At 39.2% G+C, this 18433-nt stretch overlaps 1 pseudogene; it reads left to right on the forward strand.

Annotated features, from left to right (window-relative positions):
• Nucleotides 1-9123: 9123 nt before the first annotated feature.
• LOC104292173 overlaps nt 9124-18433 on the forward strand; it is a 116705-nt pseudogene continuing 107395 nt past the window's right edge.

Consider the following 18433-nt stretch of genomic DNA (forward strand, 5'->3'; position numbering starts at 1 on the left):
AGTTTAAAAAGCTACTATCTCAAAACTTCCTGTCAAAAGCATTTCTCATTTTACATCAATCGTGTTTCTCCAGAGTTCACTCTTCAATGATTCCTTCATGCAACATGTTTTTGGAAATTTTAGTTATATACCTGCAGGCTAGCCTATGTTCATTTTAAATATTAAATTAATAGATCTGATCTTCAAACACCACAGTTCTTTCAGCGTGTTTTGCACCACTGATGGAGGTTTCATGGAGTTATTTTGATTTATTAGTTCTACTATAATTTCCTCAGGAATTGCCACAATATGCAATGTTACAGATAGCCACCTCCTTTCAAATGCTCTATCAAAGATTCTCTGACCATGGAAGATTTCAGCTGTTCCTTTCTCAAAATCTTAAATTAATAAGTTTGGCAATTACCAGTTCCAAATTGAAAACAGTTGGATTTAAGGCCCTCATTAAATGAGGGGATTTTGATGACATAATTTGTGCGTGCTATCATTTAAATACATAGTTTGCATATCTAATGTTTAGATTTCTTACATGGTCTCTCACATGCTTTTGGTATGCTTTTTATTAATTTCTTCTTATTATTGTGGAGCTGTTGTAGTGAGTCCCTATTTGAGCTTGTACAACCTGAGTGTGTCTCTATCTGTTACTTTCCAAGTTTCCGGAGTAACTTCTCTGTTTTTTCCATTGATATCTTTTTTTTTTAACAAAGGCCCTTCATTTCTAATGTAGTTCTGAAAACTGATACAGGCTAACTGATACAAAGTGCCTAAAAAGAGAAGCTAAAATACTGCATTTTCTGGGGTTTTTTTCAGCTCTTCTGTATTCCCCTTCCGAATAAAGTCCCAGCCAAGACCTAATTCCCCCTCCGATTTTATGTGTTGTGAACCAGTCTTTCTTGAGTATTTGAGAAAAACTGCTGAAAGGTTAATGTTAAGACCTAACAACTCTGAAATGAACCTCAGAAAAGCTCTTTCCAAGGAAATTACTACCAGTGAATTTAAACCTGTCTGATATCAGAGTCACATAAATATAAACCAGCAATTATAACTCAGCAATTAAAACTGTAGGTATATGCGGAATCATTACCAGGCATGAAAGATACGGTATCTAAGCTCTTTTATCAGGATTGTGAAGAATTAGCTGCTTCATAGTGTTATACACATATCCTGTGCTTTATTTTAAATCATTTTAGGCACTAGATACATGGGAATATATAATATTTTTAATATATCTTCATAATGTAAAACAAAAAGCTCCCCTTTTTTGGTGTATTTCAGATACAGAGTAGTAATATAAATATCAGCATAAAATTAAACAATAATTTCTCTCTCAAAGGTTTCTGTAACTCAAACAGGCAAGATTATCAGGTGGGAGGGTACCACATACCCAAACAACTGTAAGAACAAAGGAAAGATGAATCAAAGAGCAGCACCCACTCTGCTACTGCCCTCTCCCTCACTTTTTGCCTGGAAGTCTATATCTGATTTTCCTCACTCTGCTTCCTTCTGTCTCACACCCTCCTTCCTAATGGTCCTCTCTGGTTTCACAAGTGTTCCGTGCTCAGACCCAGAGAGGTAGCATGACTCCTGAAGAGGGTGTCAAATGCAGTGCGTAGGTACTTTATGAATGCAAAATTTTGACTAGGAATTAAGAGACTGTTCTTTTCAAATAAAAATCACGTGTAGGCAGGATCTCACCCAAAAAGTATCACAGTCCCTCCCTCTCATCCTCCTCCTTAGTCTGGCTTAGGAAGTAGTACCTAAAATGTGAGTTTCCAATGTTTTCCTCATGTACCTGTTTCACTGGGATCTTTTTCACAATGTGAGGGAGTTTTGCTTAGAGGTTAAGCAGCAGCCCCCATTGTTCCCTGTGATCCAGTGCTTATATCACATGAAACAAATAAAACAATAAATAGATAGACATCCAAACACGATTATGAAAACACGCTGCGGCAGCAGAACTGAGAGCCGTGGGTGTGGCACTGGACTGTGTTTTCAATAGTGGGAAACATTTTAACTAGAAGATCGTTTTGTTATAAAATTCTACAGTTATGGTCCATAATTACTCTGCCTACCTCTGTCTTCCATCCAGTATTCTATAAAAATAGTGCTCATTTTTAATGCATTACCTCAGACATTCCTCATATTTCTTCAAATGTCTGCTATACATTCCATTTATACAAAAAGAGGTGTATTATAAAAAAGTGATTTTTTTTGCTGAAGGGAGTCAAAGGTTATGGTTAATACACAGGAATGCTTGCTCTTCTCACCCCATCACAGTCATCTCATATATCACCAGTGACTTTTGGCACATTTTTCTTGAAACGGAAAAATGCATGGTGTATGATTGATTTCCAATTCTTTCAGATGATACAGTGACAAATAAGAAGCCAGAGCAATTTAGTCTGAGGTGTCTGTTAAATATCATAGGACCTAACTTGTTTGAGAACCAGCCCATTTCCACCCATCTAATACCTAAATTTATCTTCACACTGTTCATATGAAGAGCAAACAACATGACATAAATGTGCATTAGCAATTAACAAATGAAGGTTCTTTGTATTTTTAGTATCACAGCAAATCAATACTGTGCTGTAATTTCAATGTGTGTTATTATTCATGTATGAGTATTCTTTTAATTTTATAAAACAGAACATGGTTAAAATTTCCAAAAAGACCTTGCTGGGAAGATTATGGTACAATAAAATAATTATTTATGTTTTCTAATGTCTTCTCATTTCTTAAAACACTGTGACCAACAGCATTTCAATTAATAAGTATTTCACTGCTTATAAGTAAGCTTAAAACACTTTTTCTGCAATAAAATGTATGCAAGGTCTTCCTCCAAGAACGTATGATGCTTTTTCACACTATAAAAAGATATGAACTGTACCATCTTCTTAGATGCAAAAAACAAGTCAGACTCTAAAATTTGTAACGCAGATACATCAAACAATGCTTCAACACATTGGCAGAAACTTCATGTTCATGACATTCAGAAAATAGCCTTTTAATAAGCAAAACTAATTTATGAAAGTACCTAGTTCAGTTAACATACATGTCTTAAGTATCCCTAATAAACTTTCAGTGGAAAAAACTCGAGGTGTTGGCAAGAGGAAGAAGCTCCCACCAGCTATATCAGATAAGAATTCAAACCCTTTTACAAAATGGCATTTTTGCACACATGCTAACGATAAACACAGCTCATCTGTTTCAGACATGCACAATAGTGAAGAGAGGTACAAACTGAAAAAAATCTTCACAAAAGTGTTTGCAAGGCAAAAATACAATTCATAAGATACAGCATCTTAGACATCTGAAGCATAAATTCCATGTTGTTATTTGGAAAATTTAACAGATACTTTATGGGATCCATATGTACCAAGAAATTTTTTTTGCTGAGCTGGCCACAAACATACACTTGATGCCAGTTTAATAAGTGCGTGTGCAGATGGGTGAAATTGGGTATATTTCAATGGATTGGAATTGGAGGGAATAACTAAGGGAAGATGGCTCTTTTCTGTTAATTCCCTACTCATTTGTTTCTGAAGTCAGAGCAAAGAAGGACTCCTTCAAACAAAACACTGAAGGTCTGAACAGAGTCACCCGTTTTTTAATAGATGTGAGCAGTACATATATTTTTTCTGTGTGCCTGCAGACAAACAGCTAACACCCATGGGATCAAAATAAGATAGGGGACAATGTTCAGCTATGGACATTACATGTTTTGTCCTAATCTAATCGTTATTATATTAGACTGATCTAGGTAGATGTTCTCCCTTTCCTTACACCATTGTGTGGATTAAACAAGCAGTTAGGCTACCTGTTTTGTGCAGATCCAATTGTCTGATTAACGAAGTTCAAAGTGAACCAATGCAAGATTCCAGGAAGCTGGAGGAAAACCTTATTTTACAAAGCTTCTTTTAACTTTGAGTTTTTCTAAGAGATCGACTTCATACATAGAAAAGGAGTACACATATACACACATATTTTACACAAATGAAGATTAGTGCTCCACACTTTTTTTGAAAAAAAACCAAACCCACTCATCAACAATCAAGATATTTTAAAAAATGAAATATTTTAAATTCTTCATCTGACATGACCTCCAGGAATCCAACCTGGGAATATTCTGAATGCATATATAATAACTTAAATTTCGCTTTATTAGTTTTTCCCAATAATTTATTTCAAATATTTAGGCACATTTTGCATTTTATAAAGGTGAACATATAACGCAAACTATGGTTAAGGTCTACAGTCAAACCTCAGAAACTGTTTTTGTTCATGGAGGTTCAAATGCAGAGTTAAAGAACTCACATAAAGAACTTACACTTTCACACTTACAGTGGATTTTCTCTGGAAGCAGATATTGTGTCTGTGATTGCTTTCACATTTAGCCATTTTTCCTGTTTTAACATTTTTCAGAAGTGAAGGCAAAATCTAGTCTTAAGGACTAAGTGCTCACAAGTCATTTCTGGACAACATCACATATATAAGAGGAAAAGACATGACAAATGTCTCAACCTATAATTTTTTTTTTTTTTTCCCTTGTGTGGAACTCCTAGATATACGGTTCTTAAACAGTTGGGTGGAGGGGGAGGAAATCCAGCTTGTTGAAAAAACACAAGCAAAGTAGAGAACAAACAGATTCTACGAAAAAATTTTTATGTCAAAATGGTTTAGGAAAGGTTAGGCAATACTTACGCATTCTTTTTTGTTACTGGAATATGCGTTCATTAAAATTTATTGAATGCACTGGATATTAAGAGCTCTATGTACTACACTGTGCGCAATCTGTCAGGTGTTACTTAGATGTAGGTAGTTCAGCTTTGAAGATAGGTATGTGGAGGAACCAGTATTCTCCCATTTGTTAACATCTCCCATATAATCATGTGTAATTAGAACATGTTGAATTCATAAATTAACTTACTAGTTTACTATGTGCAATAGAGGCTGTTCATCATCACTCGTTCAGCCTTCCCTCTGATCTTGTGTCCTCTAGCCAATAGAAACCTACAAAAGCAGCTTTATACACAGCTATAAAGGCAATCTACCACACTTACATGCCTCTTCAGTTATTTCCAAGAACAGTAAGGTCCCTGCAGTCCCATGATCGCTCTGTGTTTTCAGTTGAGATTAAAAGAAATAGATGAAAATGTGGCATTATTCCCCCTTAAAGCCTGCACAGCTATTTTTGACAGCCAAGCACGTGATGCTGTAACACCTTCACCCTCTTCAGACCTGATACAAGCTCCAATTTTTATAAACAAATATACTGCGCTCCCTAAGGAACCTTATACTAGAGTTAAATTCACATGAATGCAGTATGTGTCACACTCAACTATTTCTTTATAACTGTTTTTAAATCTCAAAACATTAAATGCAGAAGTAGCTAAACACATTATACACTAAAATGAAATTTATGGATTTTTTTGTGCTGTGGAAAGAATTAAGTGGTCAAAGAGATCATGTCTTCATTCTTTGTGTAACCTATAAACACAGTTCTCTGCAGAAACAACATAGAAGTAGACTAGTCCAACTGAATAATCACATAACGCTCCAGATAGCTTTACTATTTTTTTTCCATTTTGCCACGTTCTTCAGATATAAAAATAAACAAATAAATAAATAAACAAACAGAAGGGCCTTGGATTATACTGTTTACTCATAATGATTTGAGAGTAATGCTATTTGTGTACATTAACTACTGTGAAAGATTAGAGATTATCTATAGATTGTCTGCTTTACCTGTTACCATATGAAACGAAAAGGTATGAACATTTTTTTCTACAATAGGTATGTATACGATCAGTATCATTTAAGTAATTTAAAAAATATGCTGTGCTAAAAGGAGACCATCATGTATTCTTAAACTGATACAGCTAAATACTCTTGCCTTTTCTTTCTTCCAATCTTCTTCCCCTATTTAAAGCTCTCAAAAGGAATGAAGTCAAATAGCTGAAATTTGAGAGGTAGAAAAATCAGACCAAAATGGCTATTTCAGCACTCTTGAAGTGTATCTTTCTAACTGATGACAAGTTTCTATATGATGCATTACAGAATAATGCCCATTACTAAGGCCAGTTATCCTTCTAGGTGGAAAACTCATTCTAAGAAAAAAAAAAATATTTCTTTACAGTCCAGAAAATTCTTCTGTATTGCAGTCATGCATGGAAAATGACATCAGTGACAGAACTATTAAAGTAGATGTTTCTAGCCAGTCAAGTGTCAACATTGTCAGCTATGTATTTCTCAATTAAGCAGCTACTCTCCTTTGAAAGTTCAGATTTTTGTATAAGAATTGTGAAGCCACTTAGCCAGCTGCCCTATTAAATGTTGCAAGTGGTCACTCTCACATTGTGTTTTATATTGTTTTCCAACAGTAGTAATTGTTACCTCACAGCCAAAATAGAATAAAAACATTCTTTTAGATTTTCCATAAAAGAAAACCTTATCTTTTTCAGATAAAAGAGAATATGTCCAAAATATGAATACCACCCCCCCCCCCCCCCCCCCCAACACCAAGCCTCCACACCCACGCTGCTGCTAAGACCCACACAGCCACTCACTCACTCACCACAGTGGGACGGGGAAGACAGTCAAAGGGGTAAAAGTGAAGAACATCGTGGGTTGAGCTAAAGAGAGTTTAATAGGTAAAGCAAAAACCGTGCATGCAAGCAAAGCAAAATAAGGAATTCATTCACAATATCCTATAGGCAGGCAGGGGTTCAGCCATCTCCAGGAAAGCAGGGCTCCATCACATGTAATAGTGACTTGGGAAGACAATCACTGTAATTTTAAATGCCCTCTTCCTTCCTTTTGCTGGCTTTATATACAGAGCACGATGTCATGTAGAATATGCCTTTCATCAGTGAGGATCATCTGTCTCAGCTGTGTCATCTCCCGTATTCTTGTACATCCCCAGCCTGCTCATTGGAAGAACTGGCAACAGAGTAGGTCTGGATAGTGTATAAGCACCATTCTAGAGTAACTAAAACATCAGTGTGTTATCAACATTGTTTTCATCACAAATCCAAAACATAGCCAGGTTCAAATGGCTATGAAGAAAATTAATTCTATCCCAGCCCAAATTAGTATAATTATTAATAAATAGTAAAGCTATTTTAATATTGAAAGCCAGATTGGATGGGGCTTTGAGTAACCTGGTCTAGTGAAAGGTGTCCCTGCCCACGACAGGGGTGTTGGAACTGGATGATCTTTAAGGTCTCTTCCAACACAAACCATCCTATGATTCTATGATTCTATGATTTTGGGACTCAGTAGGTCATCAATAAATTTGTTATTAAGAACAAGTTATACCCCAGTTGTACCTTTCATTTATGACTGTGAGTTAGTCTTATAACTAATGTCTATCCAATCAAGTTTTACACTATTTAAAGACTGGTACATTTTATAATATTGCACTATCCAATATAATATTAAGTCTCACTGTGGTAAAGAGAGATGATCATCTAGATATAATAAACCCATACAAAGATTGTAAATATTTACTAACAAATTATCCTGTTGCATCAGTAAGAAAACCTAGAAAAGTACAGAGAAGAATTTGCTCATGTGTGCGTGTGTGTTTCAGGAACAGTCCATCAACCATTGTATATGATATAAAAAATACTACAACTACCTATATTTTATGGTGGTTTTTCCTTTTTTTTTTACAGATCTACAAATAACATTTCTGTTCAGCTTCTAGTTAGGTGCTGCCATTCCCATAGTGGCTAGGCAGATACACATGTATTCAGCAGCCCTCCAGAAAGGGACTTGGGTGTGCGGGTTTACAGCAGGCTCAATATGAGTCAGCAGTGTGCCCTGGAAGCCAAGAGGGCAACCCACATCCTGGACTGCATCAAACACAGCACAACCATCTGGTCAAAAGAGGTGACTATTCTAATATATTAAGCGCTGGTGCAGCCTCACCTTAAGTACTGTGGGCAGTTCTGGGTCCCACCAAGAAGAATGTCAAGGTATTCAGAGTATCTTTACGTAAGAGTTGGCTGGGGTAATTGAAAAAGCTTTCAAGTAGATATGAAGGGGCAAAGGGATAAAACCAGGCTCACTAGAGATAAACCTGAGGACAGCATACCAATGTTTGAGGGACAGTGTGCTAGCAAGCTTCTTCAGTCTACTGTCTCAGTGGAGGTAGGGGGTGGAGATTCACATGGCAGCAAAAACGCAGGGGTTATTGGTGTGTTAGAAACCACAGAAGTGCCTGAGAACAGTCACTTAGGAATTAGGGCTAGTGCCCCAGGAAATGTCGCCAGATCAATAGCCCAGCTGAAGTGCATCTACACCAATGCACATAGCATGGGCAACGAAAAGGAGGAGTTGAAAGCAATTGTGCAGCTGGAAAACTGATACAGTTGCAATCATGGCAATATGGTAGGATGACTCATAGAACTGGAGTGCTGCAAAGGATGGCTATAAACTCTTCAGAACGGACGGGCAAGGACAGAGAGTCAGTGGGGTAGCCCTGTATGTTAGAGAGTGTTTTGATTGTCTAGAACTTGATAATGACGATGGTAGCATTGAATGTTTATTGATCAGAATTAGGGGAAAGGCCAACAAGACAGATGCCATGGTGGGAGTCTGTTATAGACCACCCAACCAGGATGAAGAGCCAGATGAAATATTCTATAAGCAGCTGGGAGAAGTCTCACAATCACTAGCCCTTGTTCTCATGGGGGACTTCAGCTTACCAGATGTCTGCTGGAAATAAAATACAGCAGAAAGGAACCAGCCTAGGAGGTTCCTGGAGTTCGTGGAGGATAATTTCCTGACACAGAACTGGTGAGTGAGCCAACTAGGGAAGATGTCCCACTGAACCTGTTGTTTGTGAACAGAAGACTTGTCGGTGATGCGACGGTTGGAGACCACTTGGGTGTAGTGATCATGAAATGAGAGAGGTTTTGATTCTCAGCAAAGTAAGGAGTGGGATTAGCAGAACTGCTGCCTTGGACTTCCAGAGGGCAAACTTTAGCCTGTTTATGGGCCTGGTTGACAGAGTGCTTTAGGAGGAAGTCCTGAAGGGCAAAGGGGTCCAGGAAGGCTGGACATTTTCAAGAAGTAAATCTTAAGGTGTAGGAGCAGGCTGTCCCCGTGTGCTGAAAGATGAACCAGTTAGGAATAAGACTGACCTGGCTGAACAGAGAAGTTTGGCTGGAATTCAGGAGCAAAAAGAGAGTTTATGACCTTTGGAAGAAGGGGCAGGATGCTGAGGAGGACTACAAAGATGTCATGAGGTTATGCAGAGAGAAAATTAGAAGGGCTGAAGTCCAACTAGAATTTAATCTGGTTACTGCTGCAGAAGAGAGTAAAAAAAAAAAAAAGTTTCTATAAACTATATGAAATAAAAAATATTGTCTATAAACAGGTTGATTAACAACAAAAGGACAAGGGCTAAAGTGAATCTCCATCCTCTATTGGATGTGGGGGAAACATAGCAACAAAAGTTGAGGAAAAGACTGAGGTACTTAATGCCAGCTTTGCCTCAGTCTTTAATGGTAAGACCAGTTGTTCACAGGGAACCCAGCTCCCTGAGATGGAAGACAGGGAACAGAAAGAAGCCCCCATAACCCAAGGGGAAATGGTTAGCGTCCCGCTATACCACTTAGACATACACAAGTCTATGAGGCCAGATTCAATCCAACCAACAGTACCAAGGGATCTGTCAGATGTGCTCACCAAGCCACTTGCTGTCATTTATCAGCAGTCCTGGCTAACCAGAAGGTCCCAGCTGACTGGAAGTTAGCAAATGTGACGTGCAGGTACAAGAAGAATTGGAAGGAGGATCCAGAAAACTACAGGCCTGTCAGTCTGACCTCTGTGCTGGGGAAGGTTATGGAGGAGATAATCTTGAGTGTCATCGCACAGCATGTACAGGACAAGCAGGTGATCAGGCCCTGTCAGCATGCGCTTATGTGGTCAGTAGGTGTGCTAGACCAACCTGATCTCTTTTTCTGACAAGGTGACCTGCTTAGTGGATTAGGAAAAGGCTGTGGATGTTGTTTACCTGAATCTGTCATAATGCCTTTAACACAATTTCACAGAGAATTCTCCTGGCTGCTCATGGCTTGGATGGGAGTACTCTTTGCTGGGTAAAAAAACTGGCTGAGTGGCTGGGTGGTCAGTCCCAGGTGGTATGCCCCAGGGCTCAGTATTGGGACCAGTTCTGTTTAATAACTTTATCAATAATCTGGACAAGGGGATCAAGTGCACCCTCAGTGAATTTGCAAATGACAGCAAATTGGGTGGGAGTGTTGATCTGCTTGAGGGTAGGAAGACTCTACAGAGGGATCTGGACAGGCTGGATCAATAGGCTGAGGCCAACTCTATGAAGTTCAACAAGGCCAAGTGCTAAGTCCTGCACTCAGGTCACAACAACCCCATGCAGAACTACAGGCTTGGGGAAGAGTGGCTGGGAAGAGGGGCAGCCCAAAAAGAGCGGGGGGGGGGTTTAATAAGAGCCAGCAGTGTGCCCAGGTGGCCAAGAAGACCAATAGCATCCTAACTTGTACCAGGAATAGTGTGGTGAGCAGGACTAGGGAAATGATTGTCCTCCTGTGCTCAGCACAGGTAAGGCCCCACCTCTAGTACTGTTCTCAGTTTTGGGCACCTCTCTACAGCAGGGACATTGAGATTCTGAAGTGTTTCCAGAGAAGGGTAATGAAGCTGGTGAAGGGTGTAGAGAAAAAGTCCTATGAAGACCCACTGGAGGAGATGGAGTTGTTTAGGCTGAAGAGAATGAGGCTGAGGGGAGACCTTATTACTCTCTATAACTACCTGAAAGGAGCTTCTAGTAAGGTGGGGATCAGTCCCTTTTCCCAGGTAGCAAGTGAGAGGACAAGAGGAAATGGTCTCAAGTGGCACCAGGGGGGGTTTAGATTGGATATTAGGAAAAATTTCTTCACTGAAAGGATTGTCAAGCATTGGAACAGACTGTCCAGAGACATGGTTCAGTACCATCACCAGAGGTATTTAAAAGATAGGTAGGTGTGGTGCTTAAGGACATGGTTTCTTGGTGGACAGGGCAGTGCTAGGTTTACCATTGGACTTGGTGATCTTAAGGGTCTTTTCAAACCGAAAGTATTCTATGAATCTGTGAATGCATCCAGATGAAGGCAAAACTGGTGAAATGGCTGGAAGGAATGTCCTATGAGGAGGACTTTGGGTTTCACTAGTTTGGAGAAAAGGAATCTGAGGTGCAACCTCACTGCTGTCCGCAGCTTCCCGAGGAGGGTAACTGGAGAGGGGGGTGCTGATCTCTTCTTGGTGTCCAGTGACAGGACACATGGGAATGGTTCAAAACTGTGTCGGGGAGGTTTAGACTGGACATTAGGAAACACTTCTTTACTGAGAGGGTGGTAAAACACTGGAATGGGCTTCCTAGAGAGGTGTTTGATGCCGCAAGCCTGTCAGTGTTTAAGAGGTATTTGGACAATAACTTTAAGAATATGCTATAGCTTTTGGTCAGCCTTGAATTGGTTAGGCAGTTGGACTAGATGATCGTTGCAGGCCCCTTTCAATGGGAACTAAATAATTCAATTCTATTGCATTGCATTGCACTACATTTTATTGTGATGTATTGTATTGTATTTTGTATTGTATTGTATTGTATTCTATTCTATTCTATTCTATTCATCTGTTCTATTCTATTCCATTCTGAAGAGAAAGCTGAGCTTCTCAGCTATTGGTCAGTAGTAATGTTCAGAAAATGCTTTATGCTTCTGGACACTGTTGCTGCAGTTTTCCAGTTTATGTTTTTAATCTCTTGCTGTATTTCAGACATCAGACTGTCACTCAGTGACCACTATTGCACATTTTGTCTCATAATACCTAACTTGCTCTGTGATTCAGTGTCTACACGTGTTAAGTTTCTTAGTTTCTCTTTTGCCTCACTTGTCTTTCTCTTGTATGTTAGCTTTCTGATCCAATTATTGCTTATTGTCTCATGCAGAAAATTACTGGTATTTGTTCTCCTTCCTCATATTCTTACTTTTTGGGAAAAGCTACTGAACACTTCAAAACCAAATGGGTGGAAGTCTGTATGGACAGAGTATTTCCAAGTTGTGTTTATTATTCACTCAATTTGATTTATATATTTAATTACATATCTATGACATTAACATTACTATAAAGTTATCACTGTAAAAAAGTACTTTATTGTGTTCACATGGAATTTCAGCCTTTTAACTCGTGATCGTTGTCTCTTGACCTGTCACTGGGCACCAGTTAGAAGAGTCTGTTTCACTCTTCTTCACTCAACCCCTCATCAATGGGTTGTTGAACATTGATGAGACCCCAGGGGATCTCCAGAAGTCCCAGCCTCTCCTCATACAACAGTTACTCCAGTATCTTAGTTAACTTTATGGCTTTTCACTGGACTTCCTTCAGTGTGTCCATGTGTCTCTTGTACTGGGGAGCCTTGTACTGGACATAGCACTCAGATGTGTCTCATGAGGGCTGAGTGAAGAGGAAGAATCACCTCCCTTGATCTGCAGGCAATACTCTTCCTAACACAGCACAGGAGCTTTTCTTTGTCCCCAAAACACACTGCTAGCTCATGGTAAACTTGATGTTCCTCAGACCCCCCACGTCCTTCTCTACAGAGTTGCTTTCCAGCTGGTCAACCTCCAAGATGTGCTGGTGCCTGGAGCTGGTCCCCAGAGGCAGGGCTTAGCATTTCTCTTAGTTGAACTTTAAAGGTTACTGTAGGACTATTTCTCTAGCCTGTCCACTCACCTCTGAATGGCACACCCATCTGGTTTATCAGCCAGTCCTCACCTTTTGGTATCCTCTGCAAAGTTGATGAAGGTACACTCTGTCCCATAGTACAGGTCATTAATGTAGATGTTAAACACTGCATTTTTTCGGCAAAGGTAGTGAATATCTCAAAACAAAAGTGTTGGAAGTCTGTTAGGGTAGGGAGTTTCAGATTCATGTGTTTTTTATGTGCTGTACTTGATTTAGATTTTAGAGTGCACACCTAGGACAACAACTTAATTGTAAATGCAGGATGGTTAAATATCTGACGGTGTGCATGCAGAAATTCTATCATACCTCAAACAGTATTATACTATTCTGGCGGTTAATAAATTAATAAATAACTTAGTTATCAAACAGGAAAAAGAGATCAATTTTATAAATTGGCATACTCCTGAAAAACACACTCAAATAATTTTTTCACAAAAGTGATGGTCTCAATGGAAAAATACAAAAATCTAGACTTAGATGATAGAGTATCCTATGACTCAAACAGAAAACAAATAGACCAAGCAATTCCATTCGAGTAATAGCATCTTTTACATTTGTAGAAATTACTATTATATAGCAGAAGCAAGAACACTTTGTAGAGCTAAACACAGAAGAAAACAAGAAATAATTAAAAGCCTGAAAACTGGTAGGTAAACTTTGCCCTCCTCACTAATTTAAAACACTTTAAATTTATAATAATTTGTCCTTTGAAGTGTTAAATGCACAAACACATTTTTTTCTCTCTCTCCGTATTTCTGGGGTCAGAAAAGATCAGAATTATTGAAAAGCACAAATGCTTGTTCTGGGAGTGTTTCCAAGTAAGTAGACAGCAGAAGTGCTGTGAAACTTATAAGCTGACTTTTTTTTTTTTTTTTCATTGGAGAGAGAGTGCTTTCCTTTCCTATTTTGCTGACTAAAAGTGTTGTCATTAGCTCAAAAAAATCATGCTAAATTTTACACACCTCTCAAAATCATGCAACGCTTTTGGTGATGGGCTGAGATCCCTCTGTTGTGAGTACTGTTTTTTATTTATTCAGTTTATCTACATTACTACATTAATAATAAATATGGTTAAGTATTGCAGGCTTTTTCTCTTGCTTAAATTAAGAGAAAACCTGTTTCTGCTCTGTTATCATAACAGGGAGTCAATATAGTTACACTCTCCATCTTTATCTTTTCATCGTAACACCACCCTGTGAAGTACACGTATCCTTAATGTGTAAAGGCAGTCTTGTAATACAGAAAACTTCAAATTATTTTCTGTCAGAAACTGAACCCAAGCTCCTGGGAATGTGGCAGAGCCTATGCTGACCATCTTTTATGTACAAGACCTGAAAGAAAGGGGAAGAAGATCATCTCTTAGAAAGAGACGTGGAAGCTATCATCCTAGATGTGTATCCACCTCACAATACTTCAATGAGAGGAAAATCTCTCCCACCATCACCTTGGCAGTGATGCTGAAACAAAGCTGTCCCAATATTAAAGTTTAATGTGAAACTCACAGAATTCACAGAATTCACAGAATTGTTAGGGTTGGAAGGGACCTCTGGAGATCATCTAGTCCACCCCCCCTGCCAGAGCAGGGTCACCTACAGCAGGTTGCACAGGACAGCGTCCAGGCGGGTTTTGAATGTCTCCAGAGTGGGAGACTCCACCACCTCTCTGGGCAGCCTGTTCCAGTGCTCCACTACCCTCAAAGTAAAGAAGTTCCTTCTCATGTTAAGATGGAACTTCCTATGTTCAAGTTTATGCCCATTACCCCTCGTCCTATCACTGGGCGCCACTGAAAAAAGACTACTCCCATCCCCCTGGCATCCTCCCATTAAGTATTTGTAAGTATTAATGAGATCCCCCCTCAATCTTCTTTTCTCTAGATGAAATTTCTCCTACATGAAATTTACCTCTCAATAATTTTAATGGAAATCAGGAACATAAGCTTTAGGGCTTCTTTGGGCCACCAGGTTTTCCTTGTTTTCCGTATACATACATTGGAGTGTATTTGTATTTTTGTTTTGATTTGAGGAGGCACGCTGTGCTTTGAGAAAATGACACCTCATTAAAAATAAGAAATATTTCACTCCTCAGTAGTCTGATAACTTCTGTCATTTCATAGCTCTTTCTCTGAGCTTTATTTGCTGATTATGCTGATCGAAAATGACTGTCAAGAGGGGAAGGGAATAAGTATTTTGGGATCTGAGTTACCAACATTTCTGTTTGAACTTAAACCTGTTGGCAAGGCAACTGAAGGAAAGCTGGAAATTATTTTTTAAAGAAAACAACAATTATAAGTTGGTGGCATATATTTTAATCATGTCCATTTCTTTTTGGTGTTTAGCAGCATGTTGAACCGCAAAGGAAACCACTGCTATAAGAGCCTTCCTCATGCTGCAAAACAGCAGACTTGTACAAGTTAAATGCCCCCATAATTCTTTTTTAGCCTTGCCAGCTGTGAAAAGCAACTTCCCTTAATCCTTGTCCTGGAGGTATCTCAGCAGCAGTTCACAGCCTACAAATCAAAAAGTTAAAGAGATGGCAAAGTTTACACTGTTAACCAACTGGCCCAGGAGGTTGAAATTCTGTTAATAAAAAGAAGCATCTTCTGCTCCAGGTGCTTTTGTTGTTTCTCAAGCTCTGTGCTGCACAGTTTAGCCCAAGATTTTTGATAGCTTTTAAAAACCACTCTCACCTCATAATAGCCTTGTGATTCACTATCAACTGTTAAATCATAGATCTGCTGATGGTTTTCTTTACACACATGTGTTATCTCAGTCTCCCCCAAAAAAGTATAATTTGCAAGGAAGAAATTGCAAAATTTTTTAGCTGAAAAGCTAAAGTTTTTTTCATATTTTATGATTTCTTATCCTCTGATTAGGAAGGTAACTTTATTTATCCATATTTTCATCTTCATTCTTACCACCTTTTTTCCCATTCAGGTTTCTGCACAAAGAAAACAATACAGACAGACTAAATATGGCCCCTCTTTTTCAGGCATTTCACAGTCCAGGAAAAACATAAAATGAAACTTTGATGCTCAGTCCTGTATATATCATCCTAAAGACTAATAGTTTCCGTATCCCTGAAGAAAATGGCTTTTACATGAAGTTGAAAAGAGAAAAATTAAGATTGCTATCAACTCATGGACAGCCTTGGAGATTAAAATAAAGGCACTGAATTACACTTAGAAGCTAAAGTGAAATAAGCAGACGACACAGGCCGTATTCTGTGAGGTAAACCTGCTAATGGGAAAGGAAATGACTTATGACATAGGTATTTGAGATTATCTGATTTTTACCAGAAACACCATCAAGGCAAAACAATTAAAGAATAGTGTATATTATCACCAATAATACATGCAATCGGCCAAAGGAGGGTAGGAAAAAGAAATATTTTTTACCTTTACTAAGCAGTACTATCAACTGTCCTGAAACCTTGACTGCTTGCTTAAATTCTATTCTAATTTTTCTGCCGTTGTCATTGCTTTCTAACTTATCTCACCAAATTAAACCATAGAATCAAAAAGTCATAGAATCATAGAATAGTTCTGGCTGGAAGGGACCTTTAAAGGTCATCCAGTCCAAAGTCCCTGCAAAGGAGCCGGGACATCTTCAACTAGATCTGGTTGCTCAGAGGCCTGTTCTCCCTGGGCAACCTGTTCCAATGTTTAACCACCTCTATTGTACAAAATGTCTTCCTCATAGCTAGTCTAAATCTACCCTATTTTAGTTTAAAACCATTACCCTTTATTCTATCACAACAGGCCCTGCTAAAAAGTCTGCCCCCATCTTTCCTGTAGGCTCAATAATTTAAGTATTGAAAGGCCGCAACAAGGTCTTCCCAGAGCCTTCTCTTCTCCAGGGTGAACAACCCCAACTCTCTCAGCCTGTCCTCATAGGAGAGGTGTTCCATCCCTCTGATCATTTTTGTGGCCTTGCTCTGGACCCGCTCCAACAGGTCCATGTCTTTCCTGTGCTGAAGACTCCACAGTTGGACCAAAGGGATCTTCCTTAGTAGGAGCAATATCAAACAATTTGGAAATACAATAAGTAAACTTCACTGAAATAATTAATAAAATGAAGGCTTTTCTTCAATTAATTTCACTGGTCAAGTAAGACAGAAGTATAAATTACATGTTTCTACCTTCATGTTTCATTAAATTTAAATTAGGGAACAACATGTCAGTTGGCCTGTTGATTCATGGATAAGGGGAGATCATTAAGGATTTTATAGCTTAAATTTGGCAAGATGTTTGTCACAGTCACCCGTAATATCCTTATATTCAAATTGGTGAATTATGTATTGGAAGGGTGTTTGGAAAATTGACTGGACATCCAGGCCAATATAATTGTGACGAACCTAACTGGAGGCCAATTACCAGTGTTGGATGTCAGGGTTTGATTCTGGAGCAAATACTGTTTAATGTCTTCATCAGCTACATGGATGATGGGACGGAGTTCACTCTCAGCCAGTTTGTGGTGCCATACTGCAGGGAGCACTGGAGCTATTCATGCACTTATCTGTTCAGAATCATAGGACAGGCTGGAGAAGCAGGCAGGCAGGAACTTCATGAACCTCATCAAAAGCAAACACAAAGCCTGGACCCTGGGATGCACAAAGCCCTGCAACAGAACAGGCTGGGGCCAACTGACTAAGAGCAGCTCTGTTAAAAAGTCTCAGGGCCTTGGGGGACTCTAGTTTGACCTTGAGGCAGCAGTGCCCCGGGGCAACAAAGAAACCACCACAACCTAGGCTGCACAAACAAGGGTGCAGCCAGCAGGTCTGGGGAAGGACCTGGCTCCACTATCCCGGAATTGTGAGATTCACTTGAGTGCTGTCCCCAGCCTGAGGTTCCCATGTACAAGAGAGACACTGAAGTACTAGAACAAGTCCTAGGGAAGCCACAAGATGATTGGAGGCTGAAGCATGGGGCATCTGATGAAAGCCTGTGGGAGATGTGTCTCTTCAGTCTGGCAAGGGACAACGTTGGTCCCTTTTGGTCCCTTTGGTTTTATTGGTGTCTTGAGATACCTAAAGGCCAAATTGTGCACAATGGAAGGATGACGAAAATAACAGTTTGAACAAAAGTTAGCCAGACTTGATGGAAGGAAAGCCTTTTTCACCTTAAGGACAGTTAAACATTTGCTCCTATGTCGTGCTTGGAGATACTTAAAAACTTACTGGAGTGACCTTGAAGAACTGCATTGGCTGTACCTGCTTGTTGAGGTTTAGGCTGGGTTGGCCACTAAATGAGTGACAGACGTTTTCAATTGACACATCTCCCTTCCCAGAAGGGGAAGAGAGAGAATAATGGAGAGAGACTTATGGATTTTTTTTTTAAAGAAAAAAAACCCAAAAACAACCTAAAGCAGTTTCAGTGAAATATTAACAATAAAAAGAAACATTAATAATATTAATAAGAAAATAATGAAATATATACAAATAACCACAAAAACAATAATGACTCCTAGGATGACAATCATGTCACTGGCAAGCACTGGGACTGGACTCAGTGACAGAGAGAAACTGGAATCAGGAACACAGAGATCAGGATCAAAGGCAGAAGAACAGACAGAGGCTGACCCCTTTGATCCCTTAGGTTTATACTGAGCATGGTGCAGATGGGATGGAATGCCCTGTTAGTGAGTTTTGGGTCACCTGTCCTGTCCACTCC

The sequence above is a fragment of the Charadrius vociferus genome, unplaced genomic scaffold (assembly GCF_000708025.1).
Source record: "Charadrius vociferus isolate BGI_N301 unplaced genomic scaffold, ASM70802v2 scaffold198, whole genome shotgun sequence".
NCBI lineage: Eukaryota > Metazoa > Chordata > Aves > Charadriiformes > Charadriidae > Charadrius > Charadrius vociferus.